This window comes from Mustela lutreola, chromosome 14, assembly GCF_030435805.1.
Source record: "Mustela lutreola isolate mMusLut2 chromosome 14, mMusLut2.pri, whole genome shotgun sequence".
NCBI classification, from domain to species: domain Eukaryota; kingdom Metazoa; phylum Chordata; class Mammalia; order Carnivora; family Mustelidae; genus Mustela; species Mustela lutreola.
This window is the reverse complement of record NC_081303.1, coordinates 30,670,765-30,684,850: the sequence shown is the minus strand read 5'-3', so window position 1 is coordinate 30,684,850 and position 14,086 is coordinate 30,670,765. Positions and strand designations below refer to the sequence as shown.

The 14,086-nt window shown below is 40.8% G+C and overlaps 1 protein-coding gene and 1 pseudogene across 4 annotated transcripts in view; both read right to left on the bottom strand.

Annotated features, from left to right (window-relative positions):
• ABL2 (ABL proto-oncogene 2, non-receptor tyrosine kinase) overlaps positions 1-14,086 on the bottom strand; it is a 120,297-nt gene that overhangs the window by 68,186 nt on the left and 38,025 nt on the right. The gene's annotated exons all lie outside the window — the stretch shown is intronic.
• LOC131815189 (small ribosomal subunit protein uS5-like) lies at positions 9,904-12,226 on the bottom strand (annotated as a pseudogene).

Below are 14,086 nucleotides of genomic sequence, written 5' to 3'. Positions count from 1 at the left end.
AAACAATTAACTACTAAAATCAACTCTGGGGCGCCTGGGTGGCTCAGTGGGTTAAGCCGCTGCCTTCGGCTCAGGTCATATCAGAGTCCTAGGATCGAGTCCCGCATCGGGCTCTCTGCTCAGCAGAGAGCCTGCTTCCCTCTCTCTCTCTGCCTGCCTCTCCATCTACTTGTGATTTCTCTCTGTCAAATAAATAAATAAAATCTTTTAAAAAAAATAAATAAATAAATAAATAAATAAATAAATAAATAAAAAATAAAATCAACTTTGAAAATACTTAAGTAACAAGGTGGCCCTTTCACTGCAATGTTGGGGTAGACAGTTACATATTAACAGGTTACATAACCAGTTTAAAAGTGGCTTTTAGGGAAGAAGGGCTATTCAGTGTTCTCCCAATTCAGGCATCATAGCCAAGGGAAAAATTTCTGCTAAAACTTCTTTTCCATAACCCATTAGGACCTACTGGGGCATCATGGCCTTCTAAAAGGATGCCTCTAACACAAGATACTAGATACACAAGACTTCCAGTCTCCCGACTCATTGTACCTATAATGTATTTTGGTATGTAATTTAGGTGCCATGCAAATATACTTAGTTACATATCATCATCATATAATTACACAGAATGGAATACAATTTTGGCAAAAAAAGATGCAAGTTCCAACATGCCACTGAAAGCAACAACTGTACTACCAAGCTGATACTGACTTCAGTTCTTGCTCATATGCCAACTAAATATACTTCTATTTCAAAATTTCCGGTTTTTTGTTTTGTTTTGTTTTGTTTTTACTTGACAGATCACAAGAAGGCAGAGAGGCAGGCAGAGAGAGAGAGTGGAGGAAGCAGGCTCCCTGCGATCCCAGAACCCTGGGATCATGGCCTGAGCTGAAGGCAGAGGCTTTAACCTACTGAGCCACCCAGGCGCCCCACAAAATTTCCATTTTTTATTATGAAAACTACTTTTCCTTCAGGTTTGAAATTTGCAGTTATCCTTGATTCCTTTCTCGCCTTTATTTCAAGTTTTCATTAAGCATCTAGAGACAATTCCCTTTACGCAAATTATTCTACACTCTTAAAAATAACCTTTCTTATAATTATTTTATTATACTATTCTAAATATATTATGTAACATCTATAATATATGTAGTTACATATATAAATCACATTAACATGATAACATAAATTATATATAAATACAGTACATATTTTCATATATATCACTAGTGTAGACTAGTGGATAGCAAAACTTTTTGTGACATAAATTGGGCAAAAAACAACTTTTCATCCAAGTTATGGTTTTTATATCCATACAGTGCACATTAATAAATCTTATGATATTTCAATGTAGATGTACCATAAAAAGTCTTTGATGAACTCTATAAAGTGGCTCATATATAATAGAATAAAAATTAAAATGTAGGGGCACCTGGGTGGCTCAGTGGGTTGAAGCCTCTGCTTTCGGTTCAGGTCATGGTCTCAGGGTCCTGGGAACAAGCCCCGCATCGGGCTTTCTACTCAGCAGGGAGCCTGCTTCCTCCTCTCTCTCTCTTTGCCTGCCTCTCTGCCTACTTGTGATCTCTGTCAAATAAATAACATCTTTTAAAAAAAAATTAAAATTGGGCGCCTGGGTGGCTCAGTGGGTTAAGCTGATGCCTTCAGCTCAGGTCATCGTCTCGGGGTCCTGGGATCGAGTCCCGCATCGGGCTCTCCACTCAGCGGGGAGCCTGCTTCCCTCTCTCTCTCTCTGCCTGCCTCTCTGCCTACTTGTGATCTCTCTCTGTCAAATAAATAAGTAAAATCTTAAAAAAAAAAAAATTAAAATGTATTTGGAGATTTGCATACACTTGTATCACGAGACATATAAGGGTGCTGCCTCCCAATATACAAGTCAAATTGCTCATTAAAAAAGGGGGAGAGAAGAACTAAAGAACTGCAAATCAGGGGCACCTCAGTGGCTCAGTCGTTAAGCGTCTGCCTTCAGCTCAAGTCATGATCCCAGGGTCCTGGGATCGAGCCCTGCATTGGGCTCCCTGCTCTGCAGGAAGTCTGTTTCTCCCTCTCCCACTCCCCCTGCTCTGTTCCCTCTCTCACTGTGTCTCTCTCTGTAAAATAAATAAATAAAATCTTTTTTAAAAAGGGTGCCTGGGTGGCTCAGTGGGTTAAGCCGCTGCCTTCGGCCCAGGTCATGATCTCAGGGTACTGGGATCGAGTCCCGCATCGGGCTCTCTGCTCAGCAGGGAGCCTGTTTCCCTCTCTCTCTCTCTGCCTGCCTCTCTCTCCATCTACTTGTGATCTCTCTCTGTCAAATAAATAAATAAAATCTTTAAAAAAAAAAGAAAAGAAGAAGAACTGCAAATCATGGCAATTCATTATAGTAACACAGAATTTTAGAGATAGAAGACATGATTATCTAATTCAAGCTCCAATTTTAACAATGAGGTAACTGAAATACAAAGCTAGGTTAAGAGAGATTCATCCAAGGTATACATAACTAGCTAAGGATGTTGTAGGCAGAATTCCCTTTAAAGAATCCCAGTATATTGCAGGTAGGAATGTAAAATGGTATATAGTCCTTGTGGAAAAGCTTGGTGATTTCTCAAAAACTAAACACAGAATTATCAAATGACCCAACAATTCCACTCCAAGATATATACTCAGAAGAATCCAGAACAGAGATCCAAACAGAAGCTAACATGCTAATGTTCACTGTAGCACTATTCCCAATAGTCAAAAGGTGGAAAAAAACCCAAGTGTCCACGGAGAAATGAACAAACTGTTGTCTATGCATACAATAGAATATTATTCAGCCATAAAAAGGAATGGAAGTTCTAGGGCGCCTGACTGGTTCAGTCAGAAAAGCATGTGATGCTTGATCTCAGGGCTGTGAGCTGGAGCCCCACACTAGATGTAGAGATTACTTAAAATAAAACTTTAGGGGCACCTGGGTAGCTCAGTCAGTTATGGGTCTGCCTTTGGCTCAGGAGCCAGGGGTCAGGCTCCCTGCTCAGCTTATCCCTATCCCTGTGCTGCTCCCCCTTGCTTGTGCACACTGGCTCGCTCTCTCTCCCTGTCAAATAAATATATAAAAATCTTTTAAAAAAAAATAATAGGGGCACCTGGGTGGCTCAGTTAAAAGCCTCTGCCTTCGGCTCAGGTCATGATATCAGGGTCCTGAGATGGAGCCCTGCATCGGGCTCTCTGCTCAACGGGGAACCTGCTTCCCCTTCTCTCTGTCTGCCTCTCTGCCTATTTGTGATCTGTCAAATAAATAAAATCTTTTTAAAAAAATAATAATAAAACTTTAAATTTTAAAAAGAAAGACAAAGTTCTGGTACATGCCATTACATAGTAACCCTTGAAAATTGTGCTAGTCAAACAAACTGAAGACATTTATGTGAAATATCGAGAATAGGCAAATTCTTAGAGACAGAAAGTAGATTCGAGGTTCCCAGGGACTGGGAAGAGAGACGAATGGGGACACATTTTGTTTGGATTGTCTGAAAAGGTTTGCAAATAGATAGTAGTAATGGTTGCATTACATTGTAAATGCCCTTAATGCCAGTCAATTGTATACTTAAAAATGATTAAAATGGAGAATTTTTTGTTATATATATTTTAAAACAATACAAAAATTTTTTAAAAGAGTAAGTCCCATAAAACCTTATCTGCTGTAGGCAGGTAGCTCTAGCATAGAAAAGTGAGACTACACCAGGAAAAAAAGTTACCAGAAATGTCTTCAATGCCACATGCTAATTTTAATTTTAAGAAGTTATTTAAGTACATCTCAATAAATTGGGGGTTTCACACATTGCTATTTACATAATAAATCTCTTTTGTACTTAGGTTCATGACAAAAAAAAAAATCCAAGACATGTTTAGTATGCCTGTAGTTTCCTTGACTATTGTTTCACCTAAATGATTTCACACTAAAATTAGGAACAGAGAAAGTGAAACTTACGGTAAAATGACTAAGATTCTGAAAGCTAAACAGGAAGAACATCTAAAATAAAGCCTACTCGGGACGCCTGGGTGGCTCAATTGGTTGGGCAGCTGCCTTCGGCTCAGGTCATGATCCCGGCGTCCTGGGATCGAGTCCCACGTCGGGCTCCTTGCTCCACGTGGAGCCTGCTTCTCCCTCTGACTCTGCCTGCCACTCTGTCTGCCTGTGCTCGCTCTCGCTCTCTCTCTCTGACTAAATAAATTAAAAAAAAAAAAAAAAATTAAAATAAAGCCTACTCGGGGCACCTGGGTGGCTCAGTGGGTTAAAGCCTCTGCTTTCGGCTCGGGTCATGATCCCAGGATCCTGGGATCGAGTCCCACATCGGGCTCTCTGCTCAGCAGGGAGCCTGCTTCCTCCTCTCTCTCTGCCTGCCTCTCTGCCTACTTGTGATCTCTGTCAAATAAATAAAAATCTTTAAAAAAAAATTTTAAAAAATTTAAAAAAATAAATAAAAATAAAATAAAGCCTACTCATACAAACAAATGTGTCACCCACTATGTCATTAATTCTAAGGAATACACAAATCACACAACTTTTGATGTCAAGAGTAAGAAAAGGGGCACCTGTGTGGCTCAGTCAGTTTAGCGCCCAACTCTTGATTTCAGCTCAGGTCATGAGATCAAGTCCCACACCTCAGGCTCTGTGCTCGGCAGGGAGTCTGCTTAAGATTCTCTCTCCAGGGCGCCTGGGTGGCTCAGTGGGTTAAGCCGCTGCCTTCAGCTCAGGTCATGATCTCAGGGTCCTGGGATTGAGTCCCACATAGGGCTCTCTGCTCAGCAGGGGGCCTGCTTCCCTTCCCCTCTCTCTGCCTGCTTCTCTGCCTGCTTCTCTGCCTACCTGTGATCTCTCTCTGTCAAATAAATAAATAAAATCTTTAAAAAAAAAAAAAAAAAAAGATTCTCTCTCCTTCTCCCACTCCCCCTGACTTGGACACTTAATTTTCTCTCTCTGAAATAAATAAATTTTGGGACACCTGGGTGGCTCAGTGGGTTAAGCCGCTGCCTTCGGCTCAGGTCATGATCTCAGGGTCCTGGGATCAAGTCCCGCATCAGGCTCTCTGCTCAGCAGGGAGCCTGCTTCCTCCTCTCTCTCTGCCTGCCTCTCTGCCTACTTGTGATCTCTCTCTGTCAAATAAATAAATAAAATCTTTAAAAAAAAAACAAAATAAAATAAAATAAATCTTTAGAGTAAGAAAGAAAAGCAATAGTGATAAAAGAGAGTGGAAATTAGGAAACAGAAATGCATTAACAATAGTTACATCTTAAGTAGGAACAATTTAACAAGTCACCAACTTAAAATGTGCAAACTCACTTCAAGATAAAAACCTTTTTTTTTTTTAAAGATTTTATTTATTTATTTGACAGAGATCACAAGTAGGCAGAGAGGCAGGCAGAGAGAGAGGAGGAAGCAGGCTCCCCGCTGAGCAGAGAGCCCGATGCGGGGCTCGATCTCAGCACCCTGGGATCACAACCTGAGCCAAAGGCAGAGCGCCCACCCAGGCGCTCCAAGATAAAAACCTTTTTGCACAGCAAAGGAAACAGTCAACAAAGCCAAAAGACAACGGACAGAATGGGAGAAGATACTTGCAAATGACATATCAGATAAAGGGCTAGTATTGAAAATCTATAAAGAACTTATCAGGGGCACTTGGGTGACTCAGTTGGTTAAGCCACTGCCTCTGGCTCGGGTCCTGATCAGGATAGAGTCCCGCATTGGGCTCCCAGCTCCATGGTAAGTCTGCTTCTCCCTCTGATCTTCTCATCTCTCATGCTCTCTCTCTCAAATAAATAAATAAAATCTTTTTAAAAATTAAAATAATAAAAAACTTATCAAACTCAACATCCAAAGAACAAATAATCCAATCAAGAAATGGGCAGATGACATGAACAGACATTTCTGCAAAGAAGACATATGGCCAACGGACACATGAAAAAATGCTCAGTATCACTCAGCATCAGGGAAATCCAAATCAAAACCACAATGCCACATGTTAATACCAAGCAGTATGGCTAAATAAAGTCAGAATGGCTAAAATAATTAAGTCAGAAAATGAAAGATACGGTAAGGATGAGGAAAAAGGGGAACCCTCCTACACTGTTGGTGGGAATGCAACCTGGTGCAGCCACTGTGGAAAACAGTATGGAGGTTCCTCAAAAGTTGAAAATAGAGCTACCCTGTGCCCAGCAATTACACTACTGGGTATTTACCCCAAAGAAACAGATGTAGTGATCTGACAGGTTATCTGCACTCTAATGTTTATAGCAGCAATGTCCACAATAGCCAAACTATGGAAAGAGCTCACATGTCCACTGACAGATAAATGGATAAAGATGATGTGGTATGTACATACACGCGCACACATGCACGTAGGCATGCAAGAATATTATGCAGCCATCAAAAAAATGAAATCTTGGGGTGCCTGGGTGTCTCAATGGGTTAAGCCTCTGCCTTCGGCTCAGGTCATGATCTCAGGGTCCTGGGATCCAGCCCTACACTGGGCTCTCTGCTCAGCAAGGCGCCTGCTTCCTCCTCTCACTCTGCCTGCCTCTCTGCCTACTTGTGATCTCTCTCTGTCAAATAAATAAATAAAATCTTAAAAATAAATAAATAAATAAAATCTTGCCATTTGCAACAACATGGATGGAATGGGGGGATTATGTTAAGTGCAATGAGTCAATCAGCAAAAGAATTATCATATGATATCACTGATAGGCAGAATTTAAGAAATAGGGCAGAGGATCATAGGGGAAGAGAGGAAAAAAATGAAACAAGACAAAACCAGAGAGGGAGACATACCATAAGAGACCCTTAATCTTAGGAAACAAATTGAGAGTTGCTGGAGGGGAGCTGGGTGATGGACACTGGGGAGGGTATGTGTTGTGTGAGTACTGTGAATTGTGTAAGACTGACAAATCACAGACCTGGGCCCCTGAAACAAATAATACATTAAATATTAATAAAAAATAAAATATCAAAAAAGAAAAGAAAAGAAGAAAATGTGCAAACTCAAATGTACTGATCTAGAAGGGGATCTTGTCCAGCTATTTAAATGCTCAAATAAGGGGCGCCTGGGTGGCTCAGTGGGTGAGGCCGCTGCCTTCGGCTCGGGTCATGATCTCGGGGTCCTGGGATCAAGTCCCACATCGGGCTCTCTGCTCGGCAGGGAGCCTGCTTCCTTCTCTCTCTCTCTGCCTGCCTCTCAGTGTACTTGTAATTTCTCTCTGTCAAATAAATAAATAAAATCTTTAAAAAAATAATAATAATAATAAATGCTCAAATAATGGGGCGCCTGGGTGGCTCAGTGGGTTGAGCCGCTGCCTTCGGCTCGGGTCATGATCTCAGGGTCCTGGGATCGAGTCCCGCATTGGGCTCTCTGCTCAGCAGGGAGCCTGCTTCCTCCTCTCTCTCTCTCTCTCTCTCTCTGCCTGCCTCTCTGCCTACTTGTAATCTCTGTCTGTCAAATAAAATAAATAAAATCTTTAAAAAAAAAATGCTCAAATAATTCCTCTATAGAAAATTAAGTGTGAAATTCTAATTTTTGTACCCAACATCCCAATCCCCCAATAAGCAAAACCATGATGTATGATGTACAATATATACTCATTAAAATACTGATTATTTCACAAGTTAAGTGTCCATGTAATTTTCACTTAGGAAGGCCAAAAAAAAAAAAAAAAAAGAAAGAAAAAGGGCAGGAATACTGAACACATAACATTACATAATGTAAACATGAGGAAACAAAAACAACAGCTAACTTAAAGACTTATTTTAATAATAGAAGATGCCTATGAAGAACAGGGTAAGAGCTATGGGGTACTAAGGAAAATAACACATGGTACCTGGCCTTCAAGCATGTCATACACTTATGAGAGAAACAAAGAAGTCAATCAGCTATCATATACAGAGATGTGACCTGAATGTTTTGATATCATAGAACAAGAGTGCTTACAAAAGCAGAGAAGGGCTCTTGATAAAGGATTCTTGGCCTGAGTCTTAGCCATGGAATAAAAGTTATGTCAAAAACTACAGCTTCAAGATACAGACACAGAATAGACAGAGACAGAGAGAGATTCATTCTCTCCAGAAGGATTTCTGGACCATGTATGTGCCAGGCATACACCATACTGATGGAACTAAAAGGATTTTAGTGCCGCTGGGACCTAGAGAGAATGTACGAGACAAGGCAGGCACCAGATCATGAGAGCCTTGGATGGCGCTCTGCTAAGGAGTTTAGACATCATCCTTAAGATGATAAGAAATGAAAGCTTTTTTTTTTTTTTAAAGATCTTTATTTATTTGACACAGAGAGAGAGACCACGAGAGATGGAATACAAGCAGGAGGAGTGGGAGAGGAAGAAGCAGGCTCCCCGCTGAGCAAGGAGCCCAATGTGGGGCTCAATTCCAGGACCCTTAGATAACAACCCGAGCTGAAGGCAGATGCCTAACCACTGAGCCACCCAGGCGCCCCAGAAATGAAAGCTCTTAAGGAAGTAACAAGATCAAAGCCGTACCACTCAGACTCTGACTGGGGCTTTCTTATACATTCTCTCCAAGGAGCTGGCGCAAAGTCTCCAGGGAGAGGGAAGAAACAAGCAGATACAACCCCCATTTCACAGATATTGTAGGAGGGAGCATCAGCTACTAATAAGGTTTACCATTTCCCTAGCCTCCTGTTCTATCATCAGACTCCATTCTAGGGAGGTAAAAGGTTTCAGTACCAGTAGCAGGTAGGAGACAGAAAGTGGTAACAGATAAGGGGAGTTCTTCTGACCAAAGTGAATTTAAGGATCATCCATAGGAAACTATTCCTATTTTAAACAGGAAGAAAATATATATAATCTAAATATATAAATATAAATATATATAATCTAAATATATAAATCCTGTTATTACAGGAACAAAATATATATAATCTAAAGCATATTAGAACATTATCTGAGGAGATGAGGAGTTTGATGTCGTGTGTCTTTTACCACAATTAAATCAACTTTTAAAAAAAGAAAAAAAGGGGCGACTGGGTGGCTCAGTGGGTTAAAGCCTCTGCCTTCGGCTCAGGTCATGGTCCCGGGGTCCTGGGATCAAGCCCCACATCGGGCTCTCTGCTCAGTGAGAAGCCTGCTTCTCTTCCTCTCTCTCTGCCTCCTTGTGATCTCTGTCTGTCATATAAATAAATAAAATCTTTAAAAAATAAAAAAAAGCCTCTCCTTCGGCTCAGGTCATGATCTCAGGGTCCTGGGATCGACCCCCCTCCCCTGCATGGCCACTCTGTTCAGCAAGAAGCCTGCTTCCCTTCCTCTCCCTCTGCCTGCTCTCTACCTGCTTGTGATCTGTCAAATAAATAAATAAAATATTTAAAAATATATTTAAAAAAAAAGAAAAAGAAAAAAAGCCTAAAATTTAGGCAACCTATTTTCATACTCTGGCAAACATTAAAAATGGTAAGTTCATATTATATTTAATTACAATTCCTTCATTCCTCCTTCACATTTAAAGAACTGTTCAAAATCTATCCCAAACACAAAACTAAATGTGTAAGAATACAAAGAAAAAGAATAATTACTATCTTGCTGGGGGACAGAAGACAATCATATCCCAAACAGATGTTATCTAAGAGCCAACTAACTATCCGTTCCAAGAGATCTTGCAATGGTGCAAATTGCTTCCATAAAGAATGCACATGGATTTGGGCAGACACATTTGACAGCACAGCTGTCTGTCCAGGCACGCTGCTGAAAGAATAGTACACTCCTACTTGTCCTGTCCTCTATGCACCTTAAGTCTCCTTACAAAAGGAGGTTTAAACAAAACTGTCATACTTAAGCCTCTAATATGCACGCGCGAGTGTGTGTGTGTGTGTGTGTGTGTGTTCAGTAAGGTCAGTTAGATAATATCAGAAGCAATAAACCCTTTAACATCACCCTTACCCTAAAGTTAGTCTCTGAAGACTTCTGAACAAAATAAATTTTGTTCATGTACATTTATTAACTCTTGATTTGAGGTTGCCCTTCAGTTTCAAAGGGAAGGTAAAAAGCCACTAGCTTTCAGAAAATTGATACAGTACGGTAAAGGAGTGCATATTGAGAATCAGAGTAACAGAATTAGGAGTCCTAACTTCGTTATCTTGGGGCAACTGTCCAACCTAAGTTTCAGTTTTTCATCAAACACGAATAATGATGCTTACACTAGTTACATTACAGAGTTGCTTGAAGATCAAAGAACTAAATGTAACCTTACCTTATCCACACACTGCAATGCACCCTTCTCAGCAATTTCAATTTCATGCAACCACTATTGAACACATCTTCTATCCTATTAGCTCATTCCTTCTCGTACAGGAGCTCCTGCCACCATCTGATCCCAGCAGAACCTCAAACCTATTGACCCAACCATCTTTTTACTCTCCCTCCCCGCTGAGTCCCCTCTTCTCTCCTTACCCAGTTTAAACTCCATGATGCATCATGATCATTCACACCTCTCTCACTTGGACATACTCACTTTGCAAAACCACAATCCTGCTTAAATTCAATTCTCTGTTCTCCTACTACTCAAGGAGAGTACTCGAGCAAAAAAGCACACAACCAAGCTGAATGGCCTCTTTTAACTCATGACCTTTAACCTCAAGTGAGCCCTGAGTTCTGCCTGGTAATCATAATCTATTTCCCTAGCCCATGCACTCTCCCACTTCTCTAAACACTTACATGCTCTCTCCTCTTCTCAAACTTCTAATATCTTCTTCCATGCCCTTTCCCACTCTCAGCTGATGACTTGCTTAGAAAATTAAAGCAGTCAGAAGAGGATTTACAGGAATTATCATCGCACCCACCCACCGCGTATCAGCATCTCTCTACACCCATATGTTCTGCCTTCCTTCTTGTTATGATAAATGAACTACTATCTTTTCTCTATCTAACCCCTTCCCTCCTGTACAAGCTCCAATCCCGACCACCACCAATTCTCCTCCTCTTCTGTATCATCAGCTTTTTTCCTTCCCTTTTTTCCCTCTCTACCACATCACTTCCATGAGCATACAAAATACCTATGAAAATGCTGTAACTCCTATCACAAAAACAGTATGAGCAGAAACAATGCCAGGTAGAACTAAAAAGAAACACAAAGCAAAATGAAAACAGGCCTCTGGATCCCCACATCTCTGAGCAGGAAACTGGCTGAAAGAAAAAAAATGACTCCATTGCAAACATGGGCTTCCTTCAGGGAAGACTAAAAAGGACTGAACAAAGGAAGCTAAGAAGGGCTACTTAACTTTTACAATATCATACTAAATAAGTGGCAGGATTAGGATATGAACTCAGAAAGGCTACATTCTTTCCCCCTCCCAGGCTTTAATTCTCTTTATTTTTCTTCTATAAAACTATAGTGGTGGCCACAGCAGGAGCCTGGGTCCTCTACACCCTCTAGTGTGGGTCCTTACAAGCTGGTTGGTGAATCCCCCGATAGGGAGATTTGGTGAACACAGTCTCTTTCAGAGGTTGGGACGGAGGGTGGGGAGGATGTGAGATATCTGTAGGTCTTGGAAATGGCATCCAAAGTGGCCTTGGCAAAATCGCCCAAAGTGACAGTGCAGCCCCTGGCCAAGGTGCAGGAGCTGTCAGTATTAGCCATCATCAGGAGTTCCTTGGGCGGCTGAGACAATGCCAGCGCCTTTGGAGGCAGGGATGAGGTGCACAAGGAGAGCCACAGTGGCCGGTCACCTTGTGAGGGACAGTGTGGGGCTGGCTGATCTTGTTCCCCTTGTAGTTTCACAGCACAGGGACAACGGAGAGTTTAGCCAGGATCATGGCCCCATGGATGGCAGTGGCTACCTCCCTGAAGCACTTAACACCCAGACCAACATGTCCACTGTACTCTTCGATGGCAACAAATGCCTAGAATCTGGTCCACAGGGCAGCAGGCAATTGCTTCTGCACAGGCATAATCTTCAAAACCTCATCCTTGAGGGATGCCCCAAGGAAAGAGTCAGTGATCTCAGACTCCCTGACGGGCTGGGAGAAGAGATCTCCAGAGACTTGATCTTCATGTCCTTGAACAGGTGGCCCAGCCTGGTGACCCGGAACCACTCCTTGACTTCAGCTAGGCCTCAGCATCATCACACCCATAGCCAAGACTCATCCTGGATGCCGCTATGTCCGCCAGCCTCCCACTGTAGCCCCCACACCCACTCTGGGTCTCTGGGTCTCTGGGCCCTTCTGCAGCACCAGCATCATCCATACATTGGTGTTTTCTAGAAGAAAAGGTCTACATTCTTAACACACATTATCTCATTAAACCTTTACAATGCTGTGACATAAGCACTGTTATTACTCCCATTTTACAAAAGGGAAAACTGACTTAGTGATTTAATATACATTTAATACTCAGTGTTTTAATACACATCCAAAATGTATTTAACAACTACACTATATTCAGAATTGAAATAAAACTTTCAAAACAAAAAGATACACAGGATATATATTTACAGTCCTCTAAAGTATGCTTTTACAAAAAAATTACTCCATCAAAATGTTATTCTTAAGGGCCTCATTACCTCAAAGCTTTGGAAACCTAATACTTTATTGGGAGTTAATAAAATTTGTCTCTACAAATCTGTAAAAATTTGGCTTGCTAAATAATCATGTCAAAAAGAGTTTGGGCGGGGGGAGGCACCTGGGTGGCTCAGTGGGTTAAAGCCTCTACCTTCCACTCAGGTCATGATCCCAGGGTCCTAGGATCCAGCCCCGCATCAGGCTCTCTGCTCAGCGGGGAGCCTGCTTCCATTCCTCTCTCTGCCTGCCTCTCTGCCTACTTGTGATCTCTCTCTGTCAAATAAATAAATAAAATCTTAAATTAAAAAAAAAAATGTTTAAGGATAAAGTTACTTAAAATTTTTAAAAGTTATTTGTAAAGACACTTTCTCTATTTAATTTAAACTATTAAATTAAAATGGTACTAAAAACATCCTTAGCTGTATGTTAAAATCAAGTGTCCCAAAGATTCTTACCAGCAAGACCATAATAATCTACTTTCAGTTATTTGTACCTCAAAAAATAGCAACAAATGCCCTAAAATTTTCCATAAATCAGATATCCTATAAAGCCAAACTGTTTCTTCATACTAAAATTAGTAAGGTTCGGGGGCACCTGGCTGGCTCAGTTGGTTAAGTTTCTGCCTTTTGCTCAGGTCCTGATCCCAGGATCCTGGGACTAATAAGCCAATTATGGCGCTCCTTAATCAGCGGGGGAGTCTGCTTTTCCCTCTGCCATTCCTCTTACCCACATGCACTCGTGCTGTGGGTAAAAATCTTTAAAAAATAAAAATAAAATTGGTAAGGTTCTAGAAGATTTTAACAGATAAGTTGCCACTTATACTTTTGCACACTTAACTCTTCTAAATAACTTTAACTATGAAAAATACTAATTCAAATAAAAATATTTAAGGAAGCAATAAACAGTCAGAAAGCTGGCAATTAAGACTGAAAGTTTAGATAATGTATTCCTACAAAATACAGGTTCACTTTCACTAACAAGACTTACTTGTTTTGATAACAAGACTGTTAGTTCTTAGCAATTTAACAACAACAAAATTCCTGTCTTTGTTAATATACAACTAAAATAGTCAAAAAACTGTAACTCAAAAACACACATAAGGCAAAATCTGTGGAAGAGCACTGAACTGGAAGTCAAGACCTGAGTTCTAATCCTTCCTCCATCGTAACCGGATATGAAAATTTACCATTGTGTTTCTACTTCTCCAACCTGTAAAAATAAGGGGCAGGGGAAGGTTATTTTCAGCTCAAAAATCTTTTGATTCCATGAACCAAACTGAGGGATATATTTTTTTTTCGTATTTTAGGAACTCTAGAGAAGTGATCAAATTAGCAGAAATCAAGAATAAATAATCGATGCCCTTTTAGACTGTAACTACAATTATGTAGTATGCCTAAGTTGTACAAGATAGCTTTGGTATTCATTCTCAGAGTTCTTTTGGAGTGTACACGTTAAGTCATTTTAACTCCCTCTGAACTTGACTGGATCCAGCAATTCCTTATTTAAAAGTTTTCCTGGGACGCCTGGGTGGCTCAGTTGGTTAAGC